The sequence below is a fragment of the Harpegnathos saltator genome, unplaced genomic scaffold (genome assembly GCF_003227715.2).
Source record: "Harpegnathos saltator strain DR-91 unplaced genomic scaffold, Hsal_v8.6 scaffold280, whole genome shotgun sequence".
Lineage (NCBI taxonomy): Eukaryota > Metazoa > Arthropoda > Insecta > Hymenoptera > Formicidae > Harpegnathos > Harpegnathos saltator.
In genome coordinates, this window is record NW_020230073.1 from 476,839 (window position 1) to 483,182 (window position 6,344).

Below are 6,344 nucleotides of genomic sequence, written 5' to 3' on the forward strand. Positions count from 1 at the left end.
CGAATTTTACTCCGTGTCAAAATATAGCTATAGATGTACCAGACCGCATCGACCCGACGAAATCACGGGGACTTTTTCCGGCCACTTTGAATTTAAACACATCTGTAGCTGTGGCTTTTGAACCACTACTAGTTGCGTGGATTTCGGTGGTTGGTTTGCTCATCAATCTTCACCGCATATCGTTCCCGGTTTTACTCGAAAAATAACCGTAGTTGCTGAGAATGATCCAGAGTTGCCACCGAAACGTTCAAGATTTGGGTAATTATGCAATATAGAGAATACACCTTCAGTGACTTTGACCCTGACATATGTTGTCAAAGTCATCACCCTGAATAATGTGCAAAGGGTTTTAGGCGATGCTCATTGTTTGCTAAAAAGTTATCAACAAAAGAAGTTTCATTAATCGAGCGTAATTTTTCGTATACTGTATACATTTAAGTACGATAAACTTTACGCATATGTGAGCAGAGAAGAAGCTCAACTGCATAATTATTGAAAATAATTATTAAAAACAAGTTTTGATAAATACGATTATTTCGCCTTGTTAAATTAATGAGTCTACGATATACTATAAAATAACAGATTCTGAGAAGATTAGCAAAGACCCTTACGCAAGGTTTGGCACAAATGAATTACTTAAACGCAAACCTTGCGTAGGGGTCTTTGCTATTCTTTTCAAAATCTGTTATTTTAATATACAGTAGACTTATCAATTTAGAAAAGCGAAAGATTTAAATGCCAAAATTTATGTATATAAAAACGAACGTATTGATAATTCGTTTTGATGGTTCCGAGTACCATTCAAAAAGTTTAAATTGGCGGTCATTGTTTATTACAAACGGTGAATATAAATTACGTTCATTTTGTTGAGCTTTTGTTGAGCCAACAATAATGGTTCTTCCTAAATCATTATTGTCTATAACTGAAGGATGTCCACGACCCTTCTCATCTTCAAGGCTTTCGTTTCCATTACAAAATTTTTGGAACCAGTGTTGAGCTGTACGTTCACTAATTGACCCTTCGCCAAAGACAAATTTCATATTTCCAGCAGTTTTTGTTGCTTTACGTTCCAATTTAAATGCAACAAAATCGCGCGAATTTGCTTTTTTTCCGCGATTAATTTAAAAAATTATATCCAACAATACTAAAGACTAAAAACAATAAACATAAGCTGAAATCAGAGCCAATTATATAAACATAATTGTTTACAATGATGTATCACATGACTATAACAAAAGATAACGGTAACTAGAAAAATCAGCGCTAAGCTTAAAATGATAAACACCGCAATTTTGCACCAACCTAACATCAGTACACATTTATATTTGCGTTTTGGCTCTTATCAACTCGATGTCTATTGTTTCGACTTGTGAGGTCACGGGACAATTTTATAATTCATACTTCAAGAGATACGACGATATATATTTTTATCACATCCAACCGAAGGAATTGTAATTGTGGCACAACAATGTATATAAATTATATACGGGCGCTTATCGCCTCGTGCATAATGTAAGATCCGATCGCGGGAAAGTGCGCGACGCACGGGAGTATCAAAACAAACAACGAAAAAGGCTGCGAAAAGATTGTCGTCGCTGAGTGCTGAGCGTCGAAACAATGGAACACTAGCGAAACATACCGAAACTTCACGGCGGTCAAACATGTTTCCGCCCGAGCAATAGACAGACCTTCTCTCGATGCTGGCGAAAGATCGAAAGAAGAAAGAAGATATAAAGTGTAAAATTTCCGACGGACGGGCAGAAATCAATGTTCCCGCCGATCGTAACCGGTGGCGATCTCTTCCAGTATAAGGCCGAGGATCATAAATCGCGTAAGACGAGTGGCAGGAAGGACGATAGAAACTCGGGCAGCAAGGAGTGGGTGGCTGTCCCGTATAGTGGCAGTCCGTGTTCCCACATTTATTATCCTGGAAGTCGCACCGGCACTAACGAGCTTTTGATCGTTCGTGTCGGTACGGGGTCCATTGGAACCGCGGCCGTGGCACCTCTTTGCACCGGTCGTTGTCCATATGAGAATACCTGCTACCGACTCGTTGGCCCCTCTTCTTCTTCTTCTTCTTCTTCTTCTTCTTCTTCTTCTTTCATTGTCCAGCATTGTGTGAAAAAGAATCTGGCGTTGCGCCGGACGTAAAAGATTTCCTTGTACGAGGGAAGGAAATCGGGCTCCCCCGCTCATTCTTCCTACTCTTTCCCATCGCGTGAATCAATTTCAAGGTGACGCCTCTTCGCGGTACACTCGTGGCTGAAGGGAGCTTACTGCGATCCGTTAAATACGACGTAAAACCAGCTTCCGGAAGCGGTCAATATATCACGTGAAACCCCCTTCCCCCTTATGTGTAAGATGAATTTAATGCAGATGAGGCACGCGATAATAATTTCTCGCTTTTCTACAAATTACTACGCCCGGCACGTTAATGAATCGATTTAGTTTCAAAGACGAAACAACAACGGTGGTGAGAAAGAAATCGGGAAAGGGACAACAAGAGGGAGGGAGAGAAGAAAAGAATTATTGTAGAAGAGGGAATACGTAGACGACGGAATGTGCGACGGTCGCACATCCTTATTCTTGTGTGGTAGCTCGATGGAAAGTGGCCGGACAACGTAACGTGAAAAAGCTTGGGGGAACGCTATCGTACACGTATATCCAAAAGTCGAGCCGATGGCGAAATTTACAATGGGACTCGCGGATAAGCCGGTTACCAACGCATCATCCCTCAGAAAACGCTTCCATTGCGTGTACCCGGGCTTCGGCTCACTTTCGAGGGAACCGTCGATTTTTCGTTTCCGGCGCTTTTAACTCGCACGACGCTTTGAAACGGCGAACAAAAATATCCATCGACGTCGCGAAATTCTACGCGAGTGCATCTCGATCGAGACGCAGAGTATAATCTGTCGCCTATATATCGACTATACAACGCTCGATGAAACGCGTAACAGTGCGCGTGCACCGACGCACACGCACCGCGTAACGCACTGCGAAATTACGCGTTATTACGGTATTATCGGCGACGGTAGTTCTCTCGCAGTTTCTCCGGGACAATTCCGAGATCGCTTCGCGCGGAGAAGGAGAGGGAGAAAAAGAAGCGACGGGATCACCGGGAGGGTCGAACGCGGTAGGTCGGATCCATTTTGCAGGGTACCGTCCAGATTTCCCGGGGGAATCTCTCGCGGCGAAGGGATGAAAGAGAAGGAGACGCGACCGTGACGCTCACGGAGGGTGAAGAAGACGGGGCTTCGGCTATTAGCGATCACAAATAGGCTATTACGGGCCCATTAATAGAGTGCGGCCACGAGACGTACGCCGGCCGAAACGAGAATCGCGGGTACCAAACATCCATCAAGCTCGGCTACGTCTTTCTCTCTCTCTCTCTCTCTCTCTCTCTCTCTCCCCCCTCCCCTCCGTCGCCCGCTTCGCTTTCTCCCTCTCACCTCTCGCTCTCTCCTGTCTTTGTCTACGTCCCGCTTCGCTTCTGCTACGAACGACGGTATAGGGTTTCCGGGAGCCCCAGAGACCGGTAATCCGAGATTCACTTTGTGCATAAGGACTCGCGCGTCGCGCACGCACTCGTTTCGTGATGCACGCGTTGCGTCGTTGACGTGCGCCCACTACGCGTCGCGCTCAGAACGAACGCTCGACGTCCACGGACTGCGAAGAACCGCGCACTTCGCTGCCGCGCTCCGGTTTCGGAAGCGCGTCTGCATTGAGTCCGCGAATCTCCCGCTGTTGCTGTTTCACGTTTGTCTGACTCTACGGGGTGTCGTGTACATCATGGAGCTTCAATTATACCTGAACTTTGAAAGTTTATACGTACATACAGATACAAAATCCGCCAATGAAAACTTTTCATCTCGCTTATATTCGGTGACCGATTGATTTCTGTCAAAAATCCCGACATGTCAATATTGTTTTCAAAGGAGCTAATTGAATTTAACTATGTCACTTTATCCCCTTAATTGGGGTAGCCATCCCCCCCAAAGAACCTTAGATAGCAATAGGGGACGAATAATATTATTCCAACCGCACCTTTGAAATGATAAAAGGTGTGGTTTTAATACTTTTTACAACAGCGCATATTTTTTTAAATTTGAGTGAATATTTTTGGAATATACAGGGTGTCCGCGATCTTTTCGAAAACGAAAAATTGCGAAGATTAATTAGGTTATTCTGAAACAAAAGAGTCCTTTAACATTTTGCAAATAAGTGCTTAAATTTTCAAGTTATCGATTAGAAAAGCTTCTAGATGTGGTCATTTTCAATCATTGATAACTTAATAACTATTGCGATTTTTGCAAAACGATACTTGACGTTTCGTCTCGGTTTCAACTGATTAAGAGGATCCTGGAGCCGTCGGCGTCGCCGCTCCAGAATCCTTCTAATCTTCACAATTTTTCGTTTCTAAAAGATCCCGGACACCCTATACATATGCAGAATCCGCCAACGAAAACTTTTCATCCCGTTCATTCTGCAACCGATATATTTTTGTCGAGAATGAAAATACCGATACATGTCAATATTATTTTCAAAGAAGCTGTATAATTGTAATGAATGTAACTATATCATTTCGTCTCCTCAATTGGGGTAGCTATCCCCCAAAAGATCTTAGATAGCAATAGTGGATGAATAATATATCATTTCAAAGATATTTTAATACTCTTTACAACAGTGTTTATTTCTTTAAGTTTGAATAAATCTTTTTTGAATATATATTGACATTATATTGAATACACACACACATATGCTAAGCTGAACGGACTTCTCGTTCCGCAGCTTACTCACTTACGCAGCGTACTTGCTGTACGCAAAACATGCATGTGCACGTGCTTTTGTTTGATGAGAAATTGAGAAATGCGAATCTAGAGTAAATATCTCCGTCTTAACCGTGAAAAAACGGGATGAAAGGAGCACTAACGCGCGACTCGAAAGGGCGGCGGGAAAGTGGCCGCCAAGATGAGCAACGAATACGATCGCCGGTAATAAACGTAAGCTCGGCTAATCGAGTAGGCAGAGCGACGTAGGCTTGAGCCACGTGCCGGCCGACGACAACGTCGTCGACGACGACGTCGGTGGCAAACACTAGTGCGTTGTTAGTCCAGTTAGTCAACATTGGTGCCTCGGATGTTAAGCCGACCCGTAGTAGCACTGACTAACCCACCCTTGCCGCATCCCCTTTTCCTGTCGATCGTACGCCACGCCGAATCACCCGTTCGCTCGGCAGGCAACGTTCGTCGCCGATTGTCCGCCGCTCGGAGACACACACGCACAATGCTGCGCGACTCGAAAGAGACGTCTCACTTCATTACGCGGTCAGGCCGAAATATATACGCGATATACGAAATATACGTAATAATACCGGGGCGTTGCTCTCTCCCCATATTTCTGCTTTATTAATGTATCGATATCAATATTGATACAACTACAATTAATGAGTAGGCACACACACACACACATATAGCTGAAATCAAAGGGCAAAGTTGTGCCGGTGGTCATTGTTACCGCGTTCGCGCTCGACAAATACTTATTTAATATTTACCGGCAGCGAGACTTTGTGCACAATGTAGCGGTCGCAGGTACACACGGTGCGCGCTACGAATCACCGCAACGCACCGCGTATCGTAATTGGATACGTAACATTCTTTGAAGGCAGCGCATGCTCACGCTCCTCTGGGAGATCATAAGCCGCATCGGCCAACCGAGTCACGCCCGGCGACCCGTCACCGGTTTGATTCTTCATCGATTTCCAATCCCGATAACGAGCTAGTTTTTCCCGACCGCAAGCTCTCCAACTCGCGACGAATAATGTCATTCATCTCCGGCTTAACATTTCCCGTCCGTTAATCTCGCGCGCGCGCGCGCGCGCGCGCGTGTGTGTGTGCGTGTCTGCGTGCACACGCTAGATCGGCCAGGCTCTTGACGCGCTATCGATCGCGGATCTCCGGTAATCGGCCGGCCGCCTCGGACGATTAGGGACTTCGGTCGTAACAAACTCCGGCAGTTGTCTGCGGCTTAAAATTCGGTAACGTTAATCTAGTTTGAACGGCTAAACGCGACGCTCGCGCAACTTCCGGCTCGCTTTTAAAAGGCTTTCGCGACAATCGTCGCGCGCGGATAATTAAGCGAAACTCCGCGGCGCGAACGCTCGGGTTCTCTCGAGAAACTTCGCTGCTGACTCGCGAGTCGGATCGCGAGCTGCCTGAAAAACTCACCGATTGATCGGAGACGGATAAACAATCTGACCAGAAACTCGCTTGTGCAAATGAAGAAAAACAAGCTCAGTGCGGCGATCCTCTGATCTCGGATGATTCCCAGCCGTCGCTTATCGTCGT